Here is a 25,785-nt window from a genome sequence, read left to right as displayed (position 1 = left end):
GAAAAACATGTGGATTAGGTGGAAAGAGGTGGGTGTGCATGTGAGTTGAAATGCATGTGTTTAAATGGTTGAAATGTGTAGATGATTATGAGTATGATAAGTGATAAGTGTAATGATATGTTAAGTGATAAATAAATGATATGTTGTGATAAGTGAATGATATGATAAGTGATAAATGAATGATATGTTAAGTGATAAATGAATGATATGTGGTGATGATAAGTGTATAATTGTATGATAGGTGGTGATGATAATTTGGTCTTCAATTTCGTCCATCCCTTTTTCTCCAAACATAAGCTATCCATTCCAAGTCCAAAATGCTCCAAAATGCATCTTTTTGCTTCCTTAGCCATATGAACCTAAAAACACACGAAAGAAGCATAAAGGACTAAAATAACTAAAGAAACATAACGTAAATTGATAGGAGCATATTCATGCGACTTAAATGGCTTGTTCTCGTGCATTTACGTTATGTTTCTCTCGTTATTTTAGTCCTTTATGCTTCTTTTGTGTGTTTTTAGGTTCTAAGGGCCTAGGGAGCAAGAAAGTGCATTTTGAGGCCATTTGGAGCATTTTTGGGCATGGATTGGATAGCTTATCCATGGAGCCAAGAGGATGGACGAATTTGAAGGCCTTGTATGCACTTGAAGACACAAAACAATGGCCCTAACCCAATTACATTCACCTTGCCTTGGGCTTAACACAAACACCATTCCTTGCCATGCAAGGGGGAGCAATTTGGGTCCATTTCATGTACTTAAACTCTAGCCCAATCCACAATCACTTCAAAGCCATGCAAAACCTTTCAACACCCTTTAATCTTCCCCCTTTAAGTTATGATTTTATTTCCTAACCCTACATGCATTATTTATTAGTATCTTTACAAGACATTATCATTGCATAACATTCCATTTCCACCTCTTTCCCACCTAATTCACATGCCTTCATTCATTCTTTATTCCACTTACACTCATCATCACACACCTTAGCAATCAACACATGTAATCACATGCATCACAACCACAAAGAACCATCCCCAAAACACTTTGCCGTGAGTTCCCACTCCCATTTCCAGCTTTTCATAACTTTTCCTAGTTGTTTTATTACATACATTCCCCCTTCATTATTCCAAACACATGCACCCATAATCATTCATCCCCTCCTAGCTGCAATATTCCCTCTTTTGTTCCCCCATTTCACCTATAAATAAGCATCCAACACTCCTCAAAATTCACTTACTCTTCCATACACATTTTCAGTTACAAACACCAAGCAACAAACCCATTGCATTGCCAGGAGTCCCACTTCATTTTCTGCATATTTTCTCTTCATTCTTCCATCTCCAACCACTCCCTACTCCATTCCACATACACCTAAAGCCCTTAAGCTCACCTTAGACCTTGTGCTACAACAACGAGGAAGAAAAGAGTGCTTAAACGTTCATACAATTCAAGTTTGAGTTGTTGGAATGTTTAGGTGTTTCTTTGATTTCAAAGTTTAAATTTAATTCTCTTTGTTTTGTACGTATGAGAAGGGAAGAGAAGAGTGCCTAAACGTTCATACAATTCACGTTTGAGTTGTTGGAATGTTTAGGTGTTTGTTTGATTTCAAAGTTATGAGGAACTAAACCCCCTTTAGCTAGGGGGTGATTCGAAACTATGTTTATATTTGCAATTTGAATTGATTACGTTTGGTTGGAATTTCATAAGTTGTGGATTCAATTCGTTTAACTGTTTGATTGATAACTTATTTATGTATGTTCATTGAGATTGCAAGCTTAATTTTCATGCATAAATATGACGCTAAAATATAAGTGAATTTCACCTAATCGCTATGAACTTATATTCACAAGTAGTGGAGGTTGCTTATAAACAATCGCGTTAAACGAATTCTTGGCATAAGTTTCATGCGTATTCCATAGTAACGATTGCCTCGTCGATGTTTATGATTTCCGTTGAACTTAATGATCTTTGTTGAATGTCTCTATCATGCGTATTCCATAGTTAGGGACTTTGATTAAGAATAATTTGGTTGTAATGCGTATTCCATTCAATCCAACGAATTTAGGGAAATCTGAAAGTTAATCTAAGCGGATCTAATTAACTTGGAGCATTGAGTTTCACAACTTATCGAAAGACCAACTGAGAATCAATTTTGTTTTGCAAGTGTAACATGTGTGGAGAAGAACCCCTTGGCTATTCCATCATCCATATTTTTATCACATTCATATTTACATTTTGCCTTTAATTATATTCTGTCTTTTTAATTTAATATCGTCCAACCACAATTCCCCCCCCCCATTTTGTTAAGTCTTAATCATTCGTATTTGTTTTATTTTTGTATCTTTAAGCTTTTGGAGTCATAAACAATTGCAAATTCGTCTAAATCAAGTTCTAGCTTCTATTTGAGTCAATTTGATTGTTTTAGACAATTTGAGTTTTTCAAAGCCTTTCTGAGTCATAGTAGTCTTGTTAAGAGTATTTTAATTTAGTTTTTATGTTTTTAAGTCAATTTAGAAGGTTTTAGCAAGCCCTCCTAATCCCCGGTCTAGAACGATCCCTCACTTATCCATTCTACTACAATTGTCAAACGAGGGTTTAATTTGAGTGTCAAGTAAAATCTCGCATCAAATTTTGGCGCCGTTGCCGGGGATTAGCAACTTTGCTAATCCTTTGTCTTTATTTTTATATTTTGTTTTTCGTGCATTCTTATTTCAGATTCTTAGTTTGTTTGTTTCCTTGTTTTTTTAGGTACTGTGTATGACTCGTAGCTCTCGGCCTATTATAGAGAACATCTCCGACTTTGACAGTGATTTTGAACGCACTTTGAGGAGAACGAGGAGTCAACAAGAGCCACCACAACCTCCACCACAACCTCCACCACAACCTGGGCTTGAAGAAGACGAAGTAGGTGTAGAAGAAAAGCCCACGGATCAGATTTTTGAAGAAGAACAAGCCATGGCAGCAGATAATAGAACCATCAAGGAGCTTTCGGCCTCGGGTTTGGATAATGCATTGCCTCTTTGTATCCAATACCCCACGGCTGCAGAGGGGAAGACTGAGGAATTTGAACTCAAATCCAGTTTGTTACACCATATTCCGAAGTTCCATGGCTTGTCTATGGAAGACCCCAACAAACACTTGAAGGAGTTCGAGGTGGTTTGTTCGAGCATGACCCCCGTCAATGTGGATGGGAGTATATTGAAGATGAAGGCCTTTCCATTTTCACTTATGGACAAGGCCAAAGATTGGCTCTACGAACTAGCCCCGGGAACTGTGACTTCGTGGGAGAGTATGAAGCGTGCTTTCTTGGAGAAATTCTTCCCTACTTCGAGAGTGATTCTCCTACGGAAGAAAATTAGTGGTATTCAACAGAATCATGGTGAGACATTCCCGGCTTATTATGAGCGCTTCAAGGGCCTTGTAGCTTCATGTCCTCAACATCAAATGAAGGAGGAACTTCTCCTTCAATATTTCTATGAGGGCCTCCTTCCTATCGAACGTCAAATGCTTGATGCATCAGCGGGAGGAGCATTGGTGGACAAAACACCAAGGGATGCCAAGATTCTCATAGCCAACCGAGCGCTCAACGCTCAACAATATGAAGGAGTGGGCCAAAGGGAAGCCCCACGGCAACAAAGTATAAATGAGGTGAGTGCTATTTCTGAAATTCAATCACAACTTGCTAATCTTAATTCTCTTGTTTCTCAGGTTGTGATTGGTCCAAAAGCACAAGAACACCAAGTTTGTGGCGTGTGCTCAATTCAAGGGCATCCATCCGACAAGTGCCCTCAACTAATCGAGAATGGTGGTTGGGAATCTGCCAATGCAATTGGTTTCCAAGGACAAAATCAAAACAACCCATACTCGAACACTTACAATGCCGGATGGAGGGACCATCCAAACTTCAAATGGAGGGAGCCACAACAAGCTGCCCAACAAGGAGGATTTAGGCCAAACCCCCCTGGTTTTTATTCCAAGCCGTATGCACCCCAACAATCCCAACAACCTTCGGCATCATCTCATTCAGGTACGTCTTTGGAAAGTAATCAAGCTATGCAATTACTAACCTCTATTTCGCAGGGGTTGCAAAATCAAAACAACCGGATAGAAAATAACGAGAAGGAGATGATGGATATGAAGAAACAAATAGGGCAGATTTCTGAGTTCCTTGGACAGATTAGAGAGCAAGGAAAGCTTCCTAGCTCAACCACAGTCAATCCAAAGGGAGGATTCGAATCCGCCAAGGCCATCACCCTAAGGGGTGGAAAAGAAGTTGGGACCGAGCCAAACAATCCCAAATCTGCCCAGAAAGTAGATGAAGAGAAGACACAACCTGAGGCAGATCACCCTAACTCGGCCAAATCAGGTAATTTAAGTTCAAATTCATGTACTTCACGTCCTAATCTGCCCAATGTACCTTTTCCTCGCAGGTTCATGCAAGAAAAAAGGGAAGAAAGCAAGAAGGACATTCTTGAAACGTTCCGGAAGGTGCAAGTGAACATACCGCTTCTCGATGCAATCAAACAGGTTCCAAAGTATGCTAAATTCCTCAAGGACCTATGCAATACAAAGAGAAGGAGGACAAACAAAGAGGTAGTGAAGGTAAGCGAGAATGTGTCCGCTGTTTTGCAACGTAAACTGCCTACCAAGTGCAAAGACCCCGGTAGTTTCACGATTCCTTGTGTGATTGGACATAATCGTTTTGAACATGCCATGCTTGATTTAGGTGCATCCATAAATGTCATGCCTTATTCTATTTATGCATCTATGAATTTGGGTGAATTAAAACAAGATGGTGTAATTATACAATTGGCCGATCGTTCTAACGCGTATCCAAAAGGAGTTTTGGAAGATGTGCTTGTGCAGGTGAACCATTTAATTTTTCCAGCTGATTTCTACGTCCTAGACATGGAGGATTCAGCCCATTCTACATCTTTGCCGATTCTCCTTGGTAGGCCATTCATGAAGACGGCCCGAACAAAGATTGATGTATACAAAGGCACCTTGACAATGGAATTCGATGGGGAAGTGATTGATTTTAATATTTCTGAAACTATGAGATATCCCGTTGATGACCATTCTTGTTTTTCCATTGATGTTATCGATTCTTTGGCGCAGGTATACCTTGAAGAATTGAACGAGGACGCCCTGGAAACAACCATCACTAAGGCCATAGAGCGCAAAAATGAAGGATTTGGGCCAATGCAAGGCCACGGCAAGGAGGAGGAATTCTTTGCAATGGGTTCTAGTGAAGAAATAATTGAGGTTGTGGCAGCCCTTGAGTCATTGCCACAACAATATGGTAAGGTTCCACTCTCACTTTCCAATTCAGTTTCCACTAAGATGCTACCTTCTGTTGTTCAGGCACCATCGCTTGAACTTAAGCCGTTGCCGGACCATTTGAAGTATGTGTTTTTGGGAGAAAGCGAAACATTGCCCGTCATCATTTCATCAAGTCTCACGGCAATGGAGGAGGAGAAGCTTGTGAGGGTGCTGCGAGAGCACAAAACGGCCATAGGGTGGACTTTGGCCGACATTAAAGGAATAAGCCCTACCACATGCATGCACCGTATACTTCTTGAGGAGGGGGCTAAACCAACTCGAGAGGCTCAACGCCGTCTCAACCCTCCGATGATGGAAGTGGTGAAGAAGGAAATAATCAAGCTTTTGGATTGCGGAGTGATCTACCCTATCTCCGATAGCCGTTGGGTCTCTCCAGTTCAAGTCGTTCCCAAGAAGTCCGGAGTAACTGTTATCAAGAATGATGAGAATGAGCTCGTGCCTACACGCATTCAGACTGGATGGCGAGTATGTATCGATTACCGGAAGCTAAATGCCATGACTAGGAAAGATCACTTTCCTTTGCCATTCATCGACCAGATGCTCGAAAGGTTAGCCGGTCATGCTTTTTACTGTTTTCTTGACGGATACTCTGGATATAACCAAATTGTGATAGCCCCGGATGATAAAGAGAAGACCGCATTCACATGTCCCTTTGGAACATTTGCTTATCGTCGCATGCCATTTGGCTTATGCAACGCACCGGCCACTTTCCAAAGGTGTATGGTAAGTATATTTTCCGATTTTGTTGAAAAGATCATTGAGGTTTTCATGGATGATTTCAGTGTATTTGGGAGTTCATTTGATAATTGCTTGGATAATCTGACCTTAATTTTGAAACGATGTGTTGAAACTAACCTTGTCTTGAATTGGGAGAAATGTCACTTTATGGTGAAACAAGGTATAGTTTTAGGACATATTGTTTCAGAAAAAGGAATTGCAGTAGATAAATCGAAAATAGACCTTGTACGTCACTTACCCTCTCCTAATTCGGTTAGAGAGGTACGTTCGTTTCTTGGCCATGCAGGGTTCTATAGGCGTTTTATCAAGGACTTCTCCAAGATGTCCAACCCTCTTTGCCGATTGCTTCAAAAAGATGTGCCATTCAAGTTTGATGAAGAGTGTAATTCGGCATTTAACCAACTCAAGGAGAAGCTAGTCTCGGCCCCCATTATTGTACCTCCAGATTGGAGCCTTCCGTTCGAGCTCATGTGCGATGCATCCGACTATGCATTAGGAGCTGTTCTAGGACAAAGAAGAGACAAGCGGCCGCATGTCATATACTATGCCTCTCGGACTCTCAATGATGCCCAATTGAACTACTCCACGATGGAAAAAGAACTTCTAGCTGTGGTTTTTGCTTTAGATAAATTCCGTTCATATTTAATTGGTACTAAAGTAATCGTTTATTCTGATCATGCAGCTTTGAGGTACTTGCTCACGAAAAAGGAAGCAAAGCCGAGGCTTATCCGTTGGATTCTTCTTCTTCAAGAATTTGATATTGAAATCCGGGATAAGAAAAGAAGCGAGAATGTAGTGGCTGACCATTTAAGCCGAATGATCCACGAGGAGCATGAACATGCCGTACCTATCCCTGAAACTTTTCCCGATGAGCAGCTGCTATCCATTGAGGTAAGTGAACCATGGTATGCAGATTTAGTGAATTACTTGGTGGCTAAACAAATTCCAAATGAACTAAACAAGCACCAACGTGATAAGCTTAAAAATGATGCACGTTTCTATGTTTGGGATGACCCTTATTTGTGGAAGTATTGCTCAGATCAAATTGTACGTAGATGTGTGCATGATTCTGAATTTCACTCAATTCTAAGCTTTTGTCACACATATGCATGTGGTGGTCATTTTGGCACACAACGCACTGCCCTCAAGGTTCTAGAGTGTGGTTTTTATTGGCCGACTATATTTAGGGATGCTAGAACCTTTTGTATGTCTTGTGATCGTTGCCAACGAATGGGTAACATAGGTACCAAGGACCAAATGCCGCAAACCCCTGTCTTTAATGTTGAAATTTTTGATGTTTGGGGCATTGATTTCATGGGCCCTTTCCCTCCATCTTATGGTTTCACTTATATCTTGCTAGCCGTTGATTATGTTTCTAAATGGGTGGAAGCAAAAGCCACCCGTACTAACGATTCTAAGGTGGTTGCAGATTTCGTGAAAACTAACATTTTTGCTAGGTTTGGAATGCCGAGAGTAATCATAAGTGATGGAGGGTCTCACTTTTGCAATCGGACCATTGAGGCGTTGCTAAGAAAGTACCATGTCAACCATAAGGTCTCCACACCTTACCATCCTCAAACAAATGGCCAAGCCGAGGTGTCTAACCGAGAAATCAAACAAATTTTGGAGAAGACCGTTGGACCAACAAGGAGGGATTGGAGCTTACGTTTAGATGATGCACTGTGGGCATATCGTACGGCATACAAAACACCCATTGGGATGTCACCTTTTCGGCTCGTCTATGGTAAGCCATGTCATTTGCCCGTAGAGTTAGAGTACAAGGCACATTGGGCCGTGAAGATTTTCAACATGGACATAGATGCAGCGGGAGTTCATAGGAAGCTCCAATTGAATGAACTTGAGGAGATTCGGAATGAAGCCTATGAGAATGCCCGGATGTACAAAGCCAAGACCAAAGCATTCCATGATAAAATGATTCGAACCAAGACCTTCACGGTTGGGCAGAAAGTGTTACTTTTTAACTCTCGCCTACGTTTGTTTCCTGGTAAGTTGCGTTCTAAATGGATTGGCCCGTTTGTTGTTACTAATGTTTTCCCTCATGGTGCAGTGCAAATCAAAAGTTCAAGGACGCAGCAAGAATTCAAAGTGAATGGGCATCGATTGAAGCCCTATTACGAGATGTTTGAGGAGCATGTCGTGGAGGAGGTACCCCTCCATGCCGTGGAACCTAGTCAAGCTTAAACGGAGGTACCGTCCGGCTGCAAGACGTAAAAGAAAGCGCTTCGTGGGAGGCAACCCATGCATCCAAATAGAGAAGAACTTGGAAACCCCTTTAAGAGACTTATTTTTATTCCTTTCTTTTTCTTTACTGCCTTTACTTTGCTTTCTTTCTCGAATTTGTTTATTTGCTTGCTCTGTTGTGACTTTCTGCTTATAAAACATTGAGGACAAAGTTTGATTTAAGTGTGGGGGGGGTAAACAATTTGTATTTGCATGAATTTCGTGGGATTTATTCACCTTTCACTTAGAATGTTGTTTCTTGATGTTTTAAGCGTTTTTAGAGTGTTTTAGTGTGTTTTATAGTGTCTTGGTATAAAACTCCGAAAATTTGATTAAAAAAAAAAAAAAAAAAAAAAAAATTTCTTTTCTTTGTTGCTATTTCGTTTCTGCCTTGTTAGGTTGTTTAGTTGTTATTGTTTGTTTGTTTATTAATTGTGTGAGTCTATGATTGTAACATTGAGAAAATGTTTGATTTATTGATAGGCACTGCTAAACAAAGAAAGATGGTGCTTCACAAAGGGTGTTTGCTTGAGGCCCCACTACGTGGCTTTACTCTTGAAGCGGAAGGCGTAGGAGCGGAAGGCGTAGGAACAGAAGGCATCGGAGCGGAAGGCATAGGAGCAGAAGGCATCGAAGATAGAGCATTCCAGGCCTCAATACTTGGCCAAGCGCTGGATGAGCCAGGAAAAAGGTGCCTCTGGAGGAAAAACGAAAACCTTTGACGGTCACTGTGAATCCGACCTTCAGACTCTTGCAGCTCATCAAGCTTCCTCTTCATGCCCGTCGAATAGTTGTTTGCAAGCACGTGCAAACTTCTATTCTCATACTTCAGCTGCTGGATCTCCTGCTTGAGACTTTCCACCTCTGCCATCAATGATTCCACCTGACGGGAGCGGGCAAGCAGGCGTTGGCCCATGTTGGACACAGAACTCGCACACTGAACACTAAGTGCGAGGGACTCTTGAACGGCCAACTCATCGGACCGTCCTGACAGCAGCCTACTATCTTTCGGAGTGAGGAGGTTCCTAGCTACTATTGTAGCTGTTGTGGCGTCCTTCATCACGGAGTCTTCACCTGTGAGAGGACCGTTAGAAGAAAAGAAAGAAGGGCGCCATACGTTACCTTGACGCGGCGTGCCCGCATCACTGCTAAGGCTCAATTCCAAGCTAAGGTTCGATGAGTTTGCCATTTTTCAAAAGTGTTCAAGGGGTGGATGAAGTTAATTCTCAAAGGGCCGGAGTCGATTTTTCAAGAATGGGATTTCTTCAGAGTGTATTTGTTGGGGTGATCGATAGCTCCATAAAAAGCCATGGCGACGCGTCCACCGATTCAGAGATCCGGATTTTCCTCCGCAAATTTCGACGACGCATTCGCGGCTTTTCAGAAAACGCGTTCAGCTTTGTCAAAAGATATCTGACAAAGCTGATAACACGTGGAGGCCATCATCTCAATTACACGTCTTTAGCCGACAAGCGCAAAGTTCGGCGACGCTTTCTCTGCTTTTCAGAAGACGCGTGCAGCTTTGTCAAAAGGAGCCGCATCTGCACTACCACGTGTCGTTCAGAAAGCGAAGGGGCGTCGTTCAGAAATCAAAGGGGTGCCTGCTCAGAAATCGAAGAGGCGTGTTCAGAAATCGAAGAGGCGTGTTCAGAGATCGAAGAGGCGCCACTATTTCAAAAAGCCAGATTTGCGGGATCAAAACGTTTGTCGACAAAGGTAAAAAATACCACCACTTGATATTATCTCTATATATGTCGACCTTCGTCTTTTATGGCAGGGCAAACCTGAAGAAAAATGCCCAACTCTCCCTCACCTCTGAGGGCGTACTCCCAGCAAAGCCTTTCGAAAGACTCAATTCTTTCTTCTTCCCCAAAGATGATACCAGATGCCTGGAGTACATATGACCCAGGAGGAAACAGCACAACAAATACATGTGCTGATTCATTCACCGCTTCTTCAAAAGCAAAGGTATCTCATATCATCAAGGTCAAAAGCAAAAGTATCTCATATCATGCTCTTTCCCTGTCTTTTTCTTTGTCCTTGTTCTTACTCGCATGGCAAAGTAAAACAAGCAATCAGCCGGCACTTGGAGTCAGTCTTCCGTTCTGGAGCCAACTGCCTGGAATCTATTCCTGATTGCTTACCTAGCGTTGCTCTTGAGTAGTCATCTTCAACGGTTGATACACTTCCGGAGAAGGGACCACTTCTGCAAAGGGGAGCGAGTAAGGCAAGTGCAAATGATACATTGAAGCATGTGGAGACAAACATAGGCTGAGTTATCCTCCAACCCTTTTCAATACGAATTGGAAAGATTGAACAAAGAAACATATAAAAGGGATAAGCTCAGACCTTCGGGGGAGACCAAAAGAACCATCCTGCTGCCCAGTTCAAGAAGTAGCACAAAGGAAAATCAACGATGGGCAGAAACCAGTTCAAGAGTAAGCCTGTGGAATCACAAAGATCAAAAGCCTCAATGCAATTACCAAGGAGAAGATGGAATTTACACTCTATAACCAGATTTGCGTCTCTAAACTCTTCTCTTTGTTAATTACATTATGCCATGTTTAGTATGTTTAAGTGCTTTTTGTGTATTTACTTATGCTTTGTGTGAATCTATGCTTAAAACATTGAAGACAATGTTTGATTTAAGTGTGGGGGGGTAACTAAGTATATTTGATGCAAATTCGTGGGATTTATTCACCTATCACTTCACATGTTGTTTCTCACTGTTTTAAAACTGTTTTAGTGTGTTTTGTCTTAAAAATTCGAAAATCCCATAAAAATTTGAAAAATTGTTTTGAAAAACCCAAAAAGAGTTGTTTTAAAGTTGTTTTTGTGTGTGTGTTTGTGTCTTAGGATACCTTCCAACACAATAATAAGGATTTGGTTTGTAATTGCATGACTGTTAAAAAGAGTTATTAACATAGAGAAAAGTTTGATTTACTCTTGGTATATGCTTGGTTATGGTTATAATGTATGACTTCACATGCAATCATAAAAGAAAATTTAGTTTTTGTAACATGCCTGAAGGAAAGAACTCAAACAAATGCTACAACCCTGAGAGACTTGAGCCTATAACGTTCTTTGGAGAGTATAATCTGTGATTTCTTGTTTTCTAAAGTCGTTGCATGATCTCATTATTCTTTGCTTGGTTACTACTTAGAAGGCGTTTCATCATATAGTTCCAAATGCTAGAACTCATGCCCATTTCATTCAAAGCATGTTATTGATTTGCATAACACATATTCAAGATGAAGTTGTGTAGTTGCCACCATAGCCAAATAGCCTCACTTCCCATATTTCGTATATGTTGTAAGTTGTACCCCCGTTGAGCCGTGTTAGCCCATGTTCTTTGTTAACCCACTTTTTCCTCACCTAGCCTAGTTTAGGACAATCCCCATCCTTGTTCTTAAAAGATAGTGAGCATGACTTAATTGAATTCCTTTTGAGTTACATTATGAAAGAAAATAAGTGTGGGGGAGAGAATGTTTAAGTGTTTATGTTTTGAGATTCAAAAAAAAAAAAAAAAAAAAAAAAAAAACAAAAAAAAAAAAAAAAAGAATAAGTGATTGAAGAAAGGTTCCAAAACACCAATTCTGGGCGTAAATTGTCTAAATTCTCCCTTTTTTTTGTTCAAAAGTTGAGTTTTCATTCAAAAGTGAATTCTAAGTTGATTCAAATGCTTTGCTCACTATTTCTTTAAGAACCTTTGTTTTCCATATCCCTTCTTTGTTATCCACATACCCCAAGCCCCGTTACAACCCTTGACTTCTATCTTGAGTGTTGTGTATTTCAATTTGTGGAGTTTGAACTTGGTATGAGCTTATGGTGTCACTGGTTCTCGCATCTAAGTAGTAGCATTCCATTCATGAGATCATATCTAAACATGCTTATTAACTCCAGAAATTGCTTCCTTTGAAATACATATATGTGAGTGTTCGTTTTTATGTTTACATCAATCTTCTCACATATAACTAGTTTAGGGTGTGTAGTCAGAAAATCTGAGTGAGAATCGAGTTCATATCTTGTAAGGAATTGAGCAAATTCTCTAAGGCATGTTACTACATTCAAAACATGGTTTTAAATGCTTAATTGTGAACTAGTATATGGTGACTATGATTAAGAATGTACTTAAGTGTGAAGATGACTAAAATCTGTGAGAATGATGATTTTTAACTTGTCATGTGCATTGGAAATCCCTAAGACGGTTGTTGGAAGGTTTAGGTTGTGTTTTACGTGTTTAGTGTCGTTTTGTTTATTTGTTTTTATTCTGTTTTGCTCGAGGACTAGCAAAAGCTAAGTGTGGGGGTATTTGATAGGAGCATATTCATGCGACTTAAATGGCTTGTTCTCGTGCATTTACGTTATGTTTCTCTCGTTATTTTAGTCCTTTATGCTTCTTTTGTGTGTTTTTAGGTTCTAAGGGCCTAGGGAGCAAGAAAGTGCATTTTGAGGCCATTTGGAGCATTTTTGGGCATGGATTGGATAGCTTATCCATGGAGCCAAGAGGATGGACGAATTTGAAGGCCTTGTATGCACTTGAAGACACAAAACAATGGCCCTAACCCAATTACATTCACCTTGCCTTGGGCTTAACACAAACACCATTCCTTGCCATGCAAGGGGGAGCAATTTGGGTCCATTTCATGTACTTAAACTCTAGCCCAATCCACAATCACTTCAAAGCCATGCAAAACCTTTCAACACCCCTTAATCTTCCCCCTTTAAGTTATGATTTTATTTCCTAACCCTACATGCATTATTTATTAGTATCTTTACAAGACATTATCATTGCATAACATTCCATTTCCACCTCTTTCCCACCTAATTCACATGCCTTCATTCATTCTTTATTCCACTTACACTCATCATCACACACCTTAGCAATCAACACATGTAATCACATGCATCACAACCACAAAGAACCATCCCCAAAACACTTTGCCGTGAGTTCCCACTCCCATTTCCAGCTTTTCATAACTTTTCCTAGTTGTTTTATTACATACATTCCCCCTTCATTATTCCAAACACATGCACCCATAATCATTCATCCCCTCCTAGCTGCAATATTCCCTCTTTTGTTCCCCCATTTCACCTATAAATAAGCATCCAACACTCCTCAAAATTCACTTACTCTTCCATACACATTTTCAGTTACAAACACCAAGCAACAAACCCATTGCATTGCCAGGAGTCCCACTTCATTTTCTGCATATTTTCTCTTCATTCTTCCATCTCCAACCACTCCCTACTCCATTCCACATACACCTAAAGCCCTTAAGCTCACCTTAGACCTTGTGCTACAACAACGAGGAAGAAAAGAGTGCTTAAACGTTCATACAATTCAAGTTTGAGTTGTTGGAATGTTTAGGTGTTTCTTTGATTTCAAAGTTTAAATTTAATTCTCTTTGTTTTGTACGTATGAGAAGGGAAGAGAAGAGTGCCTAAACGTTCATACAATTCACGTTTGAGTTGTTGGAATGTTTAGGTGTTTGTTTGATTTCAAAGTTATGAGGAACTAAACCCCCTTTAGCTAGGGGGTGATTCGAAACTATGTTTATATTTGCAATTTGAATTGATTACGTTTGGTTGGAATTTCATAAGTTGTGGATTCAATTCGTTTAACTGTTTGATTGATAACTTATTTATGTATGTTCATTGAGATTGCAAGCTTAATTTTCATGCATAAATATGACGCTAAAATATAAGTGAATTTCACCTAATCGCTATGAACTTATATTCACAAGTAGTGGAGGTTGCTTATAAACAATCGCGTTAAACGAATTCTTGGCATAAGTTTCATGCGTATTCCATAGTAACGATTGCCTCGTCGATGTTTATGATTTCCGTTGAACTTAATGATCTTTGTTGAATGTCTCTATCATGCGTATTCCATAGTTAGGGACTTTGATTAAGAATAATTTGGTTGTAATGCGTATTCCATTCAATCCAACGAATTTAGGGAAATCTGAAAGTTAATCTAAGCGGATCTAATTAACTTGGAGCATTGAGTTTCACAACTTATCGAAAGACCAACTGAGAATCAATTTTGTTTTGCAAGTGTAACATGTGTGGAGAAGAACCCCTTGGCTATTCCATCATCCATATTTTTATCACATTCATATTTACATTTTGCCTTTAATTATATTCTGTCTTTTTAATTTAATATCGTCCAACCACAATTCCCCCCCCCTATTTTGTTAAGTCTTAATCATTCGTATTTGTTTTATTTTTGTATCTTTAAGCTTTTGGAGTCATAAACAATTGCAAATTCGTCTAAATCAAGTTCTAGCTTCTATTTGAGTCAATTTGATTGTTTTAGACAATTTGAGTTTTTCAAAGCCTTTCTGAGTCATAGTAGTCTTGTTAAGAGTATTTTAATTTAGTTTTTATGTTTTTAAGTCAATTTAGAAGGTTTTAGCAAGCCCTCCTAATCCCCGGTCTAGAACGATCCCTCACTTATCCATTCTACTACAATTGTCAAACGAGGGTTTAATTTGAGTGTCAAGTAAAATCTCGCATCATAAATGCACGAGAACAAGCCATTTAAGTCGCATGAATATGCTCCTATCAAATACCCCCACACTTAGCTTTTGCTAGTCCTCGAGCAAAACAGAAAAACAAAACAAAACGAAACGAAACAAACCAAAGACAATCTTAAACCTTCCAACGTTGCCTTAGGGATTTCCAATGCACATGACATGTCAAAAATCATCATTCCCACAGATTTTGATCATCCTTACACTTAAGTACATACTTAATCATAGTCACCACATATTAGTTCACAATTAAGCATTTAAAACCATGTTTTGAATGTAGTAACATGCCTTAGAGAATTTGCTCAATTCCTTACAAGATATGCACTCAATTTTCACTCAGATTTTCTGACTACACACCCTAATCTAGTTACATGTGAAAAGATTGATGTAAACATGAAAACGAACACTCACATATATGTATCATAAAGAGAGCAATTTCTGGAGTTAATAAGCATGTTTAGGTATGATCTCATGAATGGAATGCTACTACTTAGATGCGAGAACCAGTGACACCATATGCTCATACCAAGTTCAAACTCCACAAATTGAAACACATAACACTCAAGATAGAAGTCAAGGGTTGTAACGGGGCTTGGGGTGTTTGGATAACAAAGAAGGAGTATGGAAAACAAGGGTTCTTTAAGCAATAGTGAGCAAAGTAATGAATTAGACATTTAGAATTCCCTTTAGAACGCAAAAATCAACTTTGATCACTCAAGGGGGAAGCTCACAAAACTTAGGGCCATATTCAACTTTTTTGGACCCTTTCTTCAACCATCAACGCTTGTGAGTTCATTCTTACTTATTTTCACTCCTTTTTTTTTTTTTTTTTTTCTTCTTCTTTTTCTTTTGAATCTCATATAAACTTAAGAACAAACTTTTACTCCCCCACACTCATTTTCTTGCATAATGTAACTAAAAAGGAATTCATTTAAGTCATGCTCACTATGCTTCAAGAACAAGGGTACGGATGGTCCTAATCTAGGCTAGGTGAGATGATATGGGTTAACAAAGAACATGGGCTAAACGAGGCTCAACGGGGTTAAAACCTTGAATATATACGTAATATGGGAAATAAGGCTATTTGGCTATGATGGCAACTACACAACTTCATCTTGATATATGTTATGCAATTCAATGTCATGCTTTGAATGAAACGGATATAAGTTCTAGCATTTAGTTCTATCATGATACAATTGCATTCTAAGTAGCAACCAAGCAAGGAATAATGAGATCATGCAACAACTTTAGAAAACACAGAATCACAGATTATAACTCTCCAAAGAAGGTAATAGCTCGAGGCTCACAAGGTTGTAGCGTTTGTATGAGTTCCTTCCTTCAAGCATGTTACAAAAACGAATTTTTCTTTTATGATTGCATGTGAAGTCATACATTATAACCATAACTAAGCATATACCAAGAGTAAATCAAACTTTTCTCCATGTTTATAACTCTTTTTAACAGTCATGCAATTACAAACCAAATCCTCATCATAACGTTGGAAGGTTCCCTAAGACACAAACACACAAAAACAACTCTTTTTTTGGGTTTTTCAAAACAATTTTTCAACTTTTTATATGCTTTTCGGAGTTATAAAAACAAAACATACTAAAACACTCTAAAACAACTTAAAAACACCTTAAAACAGCAAGGAACAACATTTGAAGTTATGGGTGATAAAATCCCACGAATTTGCATTAACAACATTAGTTACCCCCCCACACTTAAATCAAACATTGTCCTCAATGTTTTAAGCATAGATTCACACAAAACATAAGTAAACACACAAAAAGCACTTAAACATACTAAACATGGCAAAATGTAATTAACAAAGAGAAGAGTTTAGGGACGCAAATCTGGTTATGGAGTGTAAATTCCCTCTTCTCCTTGGTGATTGCATTGAGGCATTGATCTTGGTGATTCCACAGGCTTTCTCTTGAACTGGTTTCTGCCCATCGTTGATTTTCCTTTGTGCTACTTCTTGAACTGGGCAGCAGGATTCTTTTGGTCTTCCCCGAAGGTCTGAGCTTCCTCATTTTATCTGTTTCTTTGTTGAATCTTTCCAATTCGTATTGAAGAGGGTTAGAGGATAGCTCAGCATATGCAGTTGTTCCTTGTCTCCACATGCTTCAATGTATCATTTTCACTTGCCTCACTTGCTCCGTTGAAGATGACTACTCGAGAGCAACGCTAGGTAAGCAACCAGGAATAGATTCCAGGCAGTTGGCTCCAGATCGAAAGACTGCCTCCAAGTGCCGGCTGATTGCTTCTTTCACTTTGCCATGCGAGTAAGAACAAGGACAAAGAAAAAGACAGGGAAAGAGCATGATATGAGATACTTTTGCTTTTGACCTTGATGATATGAGATACCTTTGCTTTTGAAGAAGCGGTGAATGAATCAGCACATGTATTTGTTGTGCTGTTTCCTCCTGGGTCATCTGTACTCCAGGCATCTGGTATCATCTTTGGGGAAGAAGAAAAAAATGAGTATTTCGAAAGGCTTTGCGGCCTCAGAGGTGAGGAAGAGCTGGGCATTTTCTTCAGGTCTGCCTTGCCATAAAAGATGAAGGTCGACATATATAGAGATAATAGCAAGTGGTGGTACTGTTCTTTTACCCTTGTCGACAAACGTTTTGATCCTGCAAATCCGGCTTTTTGAAATAGTGGCGCCTCTTCGATCTTTGAAGACGCCTCTTCGATTTCTGAGCAGGCGCCCCTTCGCTTTCTGAACGACACAGAGTAGTGCGGATGCGGCTCCTTTTGACAAAGCTGCACGCGTCTTCTGAAAAGCAGAGAAAGCGTCGCCGAACTTTGCGCTTGTCGGCTAAAGATGTGTAGTTGCGATGATGGCCTCCACGTGTTTTCTGAAAAGAAGAAATCTTTTGACAAAGTTGAACACGTCCTCTGAAAAGCCGAGAAAGCGTCGCCTAAATTACGCCGGAAATTCCGGTTTTTTGAATCGGTGGACGTGTCGCCTTGGCTTCTTATAGAGGTATCGATCACCGCCAACATACACACTCTGAAGATCTCCCATTCTTGAAAATCGTCTCCGGCCCTTTGAAAATTTACTCCATCCACCCCTTCTCTTTGAACACTTTTGAAAAAATGGCAAACTCATCGAACCTTAGCTTAGATTTGAGTCTCAGCAGCGATCCGGTTGCGCCCCGTCAAGGTAATGTATGGCGCCCTTCTTTTTTATCTTCTAACGGTCTTCTTACAGGTGAAGACTCCGTGATGCAGGATGCCACAACAGCTACAATAGTAGCTAGGAACCTCCTCACTCCAAAAGATAGTAGGCTGCTGTCAGGACGGTCCGATGAGTTGGCCGTTCAAGAGTCCCTCGCACTTAGTGTTCAGTGTGCAAGCTCTGTGTCCAACATGGGCCAACGCCTGCTTGCCCGCTCCCGTCAGGTGGAATCATTGATGGCAGAGGTGGAAAGTCTTAAGCAAGAGAAGCAGCAGCTTAAGTACGAGAATAGAAGTTTGCATGTGCTTACAAATAACTATTCGTCGGGCATGAAGAGGAAGCTTGATGAGCTGCAAGAATCTGAGGGTCGAATTCACAGTGACCGTCAAAGGCTTGCGTCTTATCTCCAGAGGCACCTTTTTCCTGGGTCATCCAACGTTTGGCCAAGTATTGAGGCCTGGAATGCTCTAGCTCCGATGCCTCCCGCTCCGATGCCTTCCACTTCTATGCCTTCCGCTTCTATGCCTTCTGCTTCGACGCCTCGTAGTGGGGCTTCACGTAAACATCCTTTGTGAAGGCTCCATCTTTCTCCATGTTTAGTATCTAGTTTTTTTTTTTTTTTTTTTTTTTTTTTTTTTTTTGTAATCAAATCGGAGATCAATGGACAACTTTATTTTATTTAGTGTAATGGGTTGCCTCCCAAGTAGCGCTTTCTTTTACGTCTTGCAGCCGGACGAAACCTTCATTTCTCACTTAGAGCCCACGGCATGCAATGGAATCTCCTCCATAACATGATCCTTCATTTCTTTGCCATTTGTAATGACCATTTCGCCATGTATTTGATCAATGTGTGCCTGCGCCAAAGAATCAAGAATATCAGAAATATTAAAATCAATCACTTCCCCGTCGAATTCCATTGTTAAAGTGCCTTTAAACACGTTTATCTTAGTTCGGGCCGTCTTCATGAATGGCCTCCCAAGAAGAATCGGCAAGGATGGAGCATGGGTGGTTTCCTCCATTTCAAGGACATAGAAATCCGCCGGGAAGATCAAATTATTCACCTGCACTAAGACATCTTCCAATACGCCCTTTGGATAGGCATTAGATCTATCGGCCAACTGAATAATCACACCATCATTTTTCAATTCACCAAGGTTCATTGAGGCATAAATAGAGTATGGCATGACGTTAATTGAAGCTCCTAAGTCTAACATAGCATGTTCGAACTTAGTTTGACCAATAATACAAGGGATTGTAAAGCTACCTGGATCTTTGCACTTTGGTGGTAACTTTCTTTGTAAAATAGCGGAAACGTTCTCACTTACCCTTACCACCTCCTTGTTTGAAATCCTCTTCCTCGTTGTGCAAAGCTCTTTTAAGAACTTGGCATACTTAGGGACTTGCTTGATTGCATCAAGGAGCGGAATGTTGACTTGAACTTTCCTAAAGGTTTCCAGAATGTCCTTTTCACTCTCCTCCTTCTTTGATTGCCTAAACCTGCTAGGAAAGGGCACGTTTAGTGGAATAGAACTTGACAAAGTCGAATTTGGACTTACCTTAGGCGTGTTGGACGGTTTTGGCACAATAGGGGGTTGCGGCAAAGTTTCTTTCACCCTTGCCGTGGCCTTCTTTGCTCGTTCCTCCTCTTCTTGTGGTAACATGTCCTCTTCTTGACTGGATTTTGGTGGTTGTGAGGTGGTTCCAACTTCCTTGCCACTTCTTAAGGTGATTGCATTGGCGGTTTCGAAACCACCCTTTGGATTGACTACCGTAGTGCTTGGTAACTTACCATTTTCACGAAATTGTCCCAAAAATTCGGCCATTTCACCCATTTGCTTCTTTAGCTCATTAACCTCCTTTGCTTGGTTCTGCATTCCCTGCACCATTGTGGTTAGTAACTGATATGTTTTATCGTCATTCATAGACGTACCTGAGTTGGTTTGGGATGATTGTGCTTGAGGAGGTGGTTGTGGTGCCATTGGCCTTGGAAAGAAACCTGGGGGTTGTCGGAATCCACTTTGTTGGGCAGGTTGTTGTGCATCTCTCCATCTGAAATTTGGGTGGTCTCTCCAACCTGGGTTATATGTGTTAGAATATGGATCGTTCCTCAGTTGGTTTTGATTCCCATAGCCCATGGCATTGGCAGATTCCCATCCTCCGTTCTCAATTAATTGAGGGCATTGATCAAATTGGTGTCCTTGAATGGAGCATACACCACAAATTGTAGCTCCTTGCGCTTTGGGGCCCTCCACAAACTGCGACAACATAGATGAAAGGTTAGCCATTTGGGATTGTAACTCAGAAATAGAACTTACCTCATTTACATGATGTGGCCGTGGGGTGTCTCTTTGCCCAACACCTTCATATTGTTGTGCATTGAGTGCTCGATTAGCAATGAGAGTTTTGGCATCCCTAGGTGTCTTGTCCACTAGAGCTCCTCCCGCGGATGCATCCAACATTTGCCGTTCAAGTGGTAGAAGACCTTCATAAAAGTATTGAAGGAGAAGCTCCTCCTTCATTTGATGTTGAGGACATGATGCAACAAGGGCTTTAAAACGCTCGTAGTATGCCGGAAAAGATTCTCCTTGACTTTGTTGGATTCCGCTAATTTTCTTCCTCAAGAGAATGATTTTTGAAGTAGGGAAGAACTTTTCCAAGAACGCTCTCTTCATGCTTTCCCAAGAAGTAACGGTCCCGGGTGCCAATTCATAAAGCCAATCCTTAGCCTTTTCCACAATAGAGAATGGAAAAGCTTTTATCATCAGAATGTTCCCATCGACATTTATGGGTGTCATGCTCGAACAAACAACCTCGAACTCCTTGAGATGCTTGTTGGGATCTTCCATGGAAAGCCCATGGTATTTCGGAATGTGGTGCAACAAGCTTGACTTCAACTCGAATTCATCGGTCTTGCCTTGGGCAGCCGCGGGGTATTGAATGCAAAGAGGGGGCTGCATTGGCCAAACCCGAGGCAGAAAGCTCTTTGATGATTTGATTGTCCACGGCCATGGTTGGTACTTCCTCTTTAACCCAATCCGTGGCTTCCTCTTCTACTTCAGGTTCGGGACTAGGAGGATTAGAATCTTGCAATTTCTTGTTCCTTCTCAAAGTCGTCTCGAAATCACCGTCAAAGTCGGAGATATGCTTACGAACAGGTTGTGAGCTACGGGTCATAAACTAGTACCTACACCCAAAAGTAAACAAGATAAGTAACCAACTTAATAGACTTGACACAAGTAAGAAAACAAGTTGCCACACACGGCACAAAAACAAAACACATACACACGGTGCAAAAATTAAAACAAAACAGAAACTAACAATTTAAACAAGACTCAAGACAAGGGATTAGCAACTTTGCCAATCCCCGGCAACGGCGCCAAAATTTGATACGTGAATTATACGCACACAAACTAAACCCTATTTGTGACAATTGTAGTAATGATGTAAGTAGGGATCGTTCTAACCGGGGATTAACTAGGGGTGCTAAACACTTGATTCAAATAAATAAAACTAATTTTTAAAACACTTAACTTACTTAACAAGAACTCAAAACAAGTACACAAGACTTCAAATACTTGAAAACACAAAAATAAAACAAATACGAATGATTAAGACTTAACAAAAGATGGGGGGGGGGGATTGTGTTTGGATGAGATTAAATTAAATGGACAGAATATAATTAAGGGCAAAATGTAAATATGTATGTGATGAAAATATGGATGATGGAATAGCCAAGGGGTTCTTCTCCACACAAGTTACACTTGCATACAAGATTGATTCTCAGTTGGTCTTTCGATAAATTATGAAACTCAACACTCCGGGTTAATTAGGTCCGCTTAAATTAACCGTCAAGTTTTCCTTAAGTTAATGAATTGGATGGGTTTGCGCAACGCAATTCACAACATTCTCCAAAAGTCCTTTACGTGAACAGCACAATAAAGATACAATCAAAGATCATTAAGCATTATGAAAACTGTAAGTGTTGACGAGGCATTCGTTACTATGATGAGCATGAAACTCGTGCCAAGAATTCATTTAACGCGATTGTTTATAAGCAACCTCCACTACTTGTGAATATAAGTTCATAACGATTAGGTGAAACTCACTTATATTCTAGCGTCATATTCATGCATGAAAATTAAGCGCGCATTCTTAATAAACGTACATAAATAAGTTATCAATCAAACGGTTAAACGAATTGAATCCACAACTTATGAAATTCCAACGAAAGTTAATCAATTCATATTGCAAATATAAACATAGTTTCGAATCACCCCCTAGCTAAATGGGGTTTAGTTCGTCATAACTTTGAAATCAAAGAAACACCTAAACATTCCAACAACTCAAACTTGAATTGTATGAACGTTTAGGCACTCTTCTCTTCCATTCCTCATACGTACAAAACAAAGAGAATTGAATTTAAACATTGAAATCAAAGAAACACCTAAACATTCCAACAACTCAAACTTGAATTGTATGAACGTTTAGGCACTCTTTTCTTCCTCGTTGTTGTAGCACAAGGTCTAAGGTGAGCTTTGGGGATTATGTGAAGTGTTTTGGAGGGATGGGAAGTGGTTGGATAGTGGCTCCAATGGAGGAGAAAAACTGCACAGAAATGGAAGGATATGCACGGCTATGGATGTGTGTTTGTGTTGTGTGTTGTGTTGTGAATGGAATGAATCAATTGTGGCTGCAATGCATGCTTATTTATAGGTAAATGAGAGGGAACATGACAGCTAGGAATAGGTGGAAATGTGGCTGCAAGTTTGGTGAATGATTATGAGTGAATGCATGTGAATGTGGCTAGGTTGGAAAGCTGAAATTGTGATGGAAAGTGCATGGCAAAGGGAGGTTGTTTGTGGCTGCATGTTTGGGTTTGTTTAAAAGGTGCATGTGGGTGAATGTTAGGTTGAAATAATGATGGAAAAACAGCTAGGAAAAGAGGGAATGCATGTGGAAGTGTGGCTGCAAAGAGAAGGAGAAAAGCTGGAAAATGGAAGGTAATGTGCACGGCAAGAAGTGTTTGTTTGATTGAGTGTGCATGTGGCTGTTTTATGAAAGGAATGCTAGGTTGGAAATGCATGTGGAATGCTGGAATTGAATGTGTTTTGGACGGCAAAGGGTGTGTTGGGTGATGGGTGCATGTGTTGGCTCAATTATATTGTTGGGAAAAACATGTGGATTAGGTGGAAAGAGGTGGGTGTGCATGTGAGTTGAAATGCATGTGTTTAAATGGTTGAAATGTGTAGATGATTATGAGTATGATAAGTGATAAGTGTAATGATATGTTAAGTGATAAATGAATGATATGTTGTGATAAGTGAATGATATGATAAGTGATAAATGAATGATATGTTAAGTGATAAATGAATGATATGTGGTGATGATAAGTGTATAATTGTATGATAGGTGGTGATGAATGAATTATATTGTTGGGAAAAACATGTGGATTAGGTGGAAAGAGCCGGCTGATTGCTTCTTTCACTTTGCCATACGAGTAAGAACAAGGACAAAGAAAAAGACAGGGAAAGAGCATGATATGAGATACTTTTGCTTTTGACCTTGATGATATGAGATACCTTTGCTTTTGAAGAAGCGGTGAATGAATCAGCACATGTATTTGTTGTGCTGTTTCCTCCTGGGTCATCTGTACTCCAGGCATCTGGTATCATCTTTGGGGAAGAAGAAAAAAATGAGTATTTCGAAAGGCTTTGCGGCCTCAGAGGTGAGGAAGAGCTGGGCATTTTCTTCAGGTCTGCCTTGCCATAAAAGATGAAGGTCGACATATATAGAGATAATAGCAAGTGGTGGTACTGTTCTTTTACCCTTGTCGACAAACGTTTTGATCCTGCAAATCCGGCTTTTTGAAATAGTGGCGCCTCTTCAATCTTTGAAGACGCCTCTTCGATTTCTGAGCAGGCGCCCCTTCGCTTTCTGAACGACACGGAGTAGTGCGGATGCGGCTCCTTTTGACAAAGCTGCACGCGTCTTCTGAAAAGCAGAGAAAGCGTCGCCGAACTTTGTGCTTGTCGGCTAAAGATGTGTAGTTGCGATGATGGCCTCCACGTGTTTTCTGAAAAGAAGAAATCTTTTGACAAAGTTGAACACGTCCTCTGAAAAGCCGAGAAAGCGTTGCCTAAATTACGCCGGAAATTCCGGTTTTTTTAATCGGTGGACGCGTCGCCTTGGCTTCTTATAGAGGTATCGATCACCGCCAACATACACACTCTGAAGATCTCCCATTCTTGAAAATCGTCTCCGGCCCTTTGAAAATTTACTCCATCCACCCCTTCTCTTTGAAATGCATGTGTTTAAATGGTTGAAATGTGTAGATGATTATGAGTATGATAAGTGATAAGTGTAATGATATGTTAAGTGATAAATGAATGATATGTTGTGATAAGTGAATGATATGATAAGTGATAAATGAATGATATGTTAAGTGATAAATGAATGATATGTGGTGATGATAAGTGTTTAATTGTATGATAGGTGGTGATGATAATTTGGTCTTCAATTTCGTCCATCCCTTTTTCTCCAAACATAAGCTATCCATTCCAAGTCCAAAATGCTCCAAAATGCTCCAAAATGCATCTTTTTGCTTCCTTAGCCATATGAACCTAAAAACACACGAAAGAAGCATAAAGGACTAAAATAACTAAAGAAACATAACGTAAATGCACGAGAACAAGCCATTTAAGTCGCATGAATATGCTCCTATCACCTGGCTTACATATTTTTTCATGCTGAGATACTTGACATGGCATATTGGTGAATTTTGCTATTCTGAGCATGGTTGTGATATATATATATATATATATATTCTATTTTCTGGGAAATTATACAGGTTTTACGGCGAGGGGTTAGAACTTTGAGAAATGAAATGATTTTGAAAAGCTTTGTTTTGCCCACTCACACTTTTTGTTTTGCGCCTCTCCAGGTTCTAGTTAGGAGTGCTTTTTGGTGGCTTGCGAGGAATCCACGACAGCTCTAACAGATTATCACCATTGTATGGTCACCTTTCGGTGCTGTATAATTAGTATTTGTCCTGCTGAACTGCACTTAGGCTACTTGTGCTCTGGTTGTGTTATCACACTTAATCTTGCACTAGCATGTTATCTTAGCTAGTATTGCTAGTAGTTAGTTTTTATTTATTCGCATTTTTATTATTATTATTGCTTCTGCACTGTGCACATGGCTACGTCACCCTCTCGTGACGGCCAGCACGCCTTGATTTCGATCGGGGTGTGTCATTCCCTCTCTCTTAAACTTGTAAGGAACTATCAATTTCACCTTTGAACTTTAATTATAGTCGATTACCCCTAAACATTTGTAATTGTCAATTCCCCCCTCTCAACTTTAATTTTAGTCGATTAACTTCTTACTTTTATAATTGGCCAATTTTTGCTTCAACTTTGATTTTGTTCCTAAAACCTAATATTGAAACAAAAAGTTCACTTAGTGAACTAATGGAAGAGAAGAACAATATGTTATCCACATTAAGGATAAAATTACATTTTTCAATTATAAAATTAACTGAAAATATGAATTTGATCCCTTAAACTTAATTTTCTCAACATAAAACACGACATAAGTTTTTTATTGGAATAAAACCCATTGACTAGATTCCACATCAGCCAATTCATTAATTATATTTGACTTTACACATTTAAAAAAATTTGATGCCCAAAACACCCTTATTTGAATGTTTGATTTATACAATTAATTCCATACA

This window comes from Pyrus communis, chromosome 5, assembly GCF_041283825.1.
Source record: "Pyrus communis isolate YQ-2024b chromosome 5, ASM4128382v1, whole genome shotgun sequence".
Taxonomy (NCBI): domain Eukaryota; kingdom Viridiplantae; phylum Streptophyta; class Magnoliopsida; order Rosales; family Rosaceae; genus Pyrus; species Pyrus communis.
This window is presented reverse-complemented; position numbering follows the sequence as displayed.